General features: G+C 41.8%; 1 pseudogene; it reads left to right on the forward strand.

Moving 5' to 3' along the window:
• Positions 1-1,157: 1,157 nt before the first annotated feature.
• LOC149523473 (U2 spliceosomal RNA) lies at positions 1,158-1,246 on the forward strand (annotated as a pseudogene).
• Positions 1,247-1,587: the final 341 nt, after the last annotated feature.

Here is a 1,587-nt window from a genome sequence, read left to right on the forward strand (position 1 = left end):
TGTAGAATTCCATTGCCCAAGTTTATCATGGTGTCCAGGAAGGTAATACTGGTGCATCAAACCCTGCCATAACTACAGGTGCAAACTCTGCAGACATATCTTCGTTGCCACAACCCACCTTTCAAGATCCCTGGGTCCCACATGGCTATCACAACTCGTGTGTATCTCATCCAATATACTAAATGACCCAATGATAACTATCAGAGGGTTAGCCGTGTTAGTTTGAATCTGCAAGAATAATAAGTCCTGTGGCACCTTACAGACTAATTAGGGTATGTCTATACTGCCACCCTAGTTCGAACTAGGGTGGCTAATGTAGGCATTCGAACTTGCAAATGAAGCCTGGGATTTAAATATCCCGGGCTTCATTTGCATGTTCCCTTGCAGGAGGAATAACGGTAGTTCGAATTAGGAGCTTTAATTCGAACTACCTAATCTGTGCCACGTGTAGCCGCAGGCAGGTAGTTCGAACTACAGGCATTTAAAAATGGCGCCTGCCCAGGCACATGCAAATGAGGCCTGGGATATTTAAATCCTGGGCTTCATTTGCAACTTCGAATGCCTACATTAGCCACCCTAGTTCGAATTAAGTTGGCAGTGTAGACATACCCTAACAGATTTATTGGAGCATAAGCTTTCATGGGCAAAGACCCAATTCATTAGATGCAATGATAATTATGTGAGACTAGGCAGGCCAACAGAATTACTTGATTCCTGAAGGGGCAAGGTTGGCAAGCTGATTTAACTATGCTGGTCATGGGTGTGAAAAATCCACACACCAATCTCAATCACCATGTAGCCAGTGCTACATCAACAGAAGAATTCCTCCTTCCCATCTTTTGGTTCAGCGAGAGCAGTGCAGGTGAACTGCAGTAGAACTTTAAGCATATACAAGCTCTGAGTACCTTTCTCACACCCAAAGAAGAGCTCTGCCTAACTTAAAAGCTTGTCTCTTTTACTAACAGAAATGAATCTAATAAATGACCTTACCTTACCAATTTTGTCTCTCTCATATCCTGGGACCAGCTCAACTTCAGCACCACTACAACTAATAAATTACACCACATCGGTGTCATATCAGCAGGGAAGAGGCATTAAAAAATAGTCCAGCATGCTGTGGTACAATCTCAGTGAGTGAAGTGTTAGGCATTCATTTAATCGCTTCTCGGCCTTTTGGCTAAGATCAAGTGTAGTACCTATGTATACTGGCCAAGCTGTGGCATTTTTTCAGAGCTATTCATTTATTGGGCACTGGAAGGGGCATAGAAGTAGGCATTCAATGATGTTAAGACTCAAATGCACGAGCATTCATGGCAAGCTAACATCAAAGTGTGCTGGAATATGGCTAACGCAAGGTAACTAATGAATTCTACTGTATATTCATGAGAACGTGTTTGCACCGGGGACTAGTTCAAACCGTAATTTTAAACACAAACAGGTAAGGAAACATTCCAGAGCTCTCTCACACTGGAGAAAGCTATATCCTAGGACAATGACAAAAGCTCTCTGGGAATTGGATTTTTTTTTAAATTATGGAAAAAAAATCTCTGTTGATATTTTCAATTTTAAAAAAATGTTTGTCAGTGC

This window comes from Pelodiscus sinensis, chromosome 17 (assembly GCF_052426305.1).
Source record: "Pelodiscus sinensis isolate ZL-2025 chromosome 17, ASM5242630v1, whole genome shotgun sequence".
Lineage (NCBI taxonomy): Eukaryota > Metazoa > Chordata > Testudines > Trionychidae > Pelodiscus > Pelodiscus sinensis.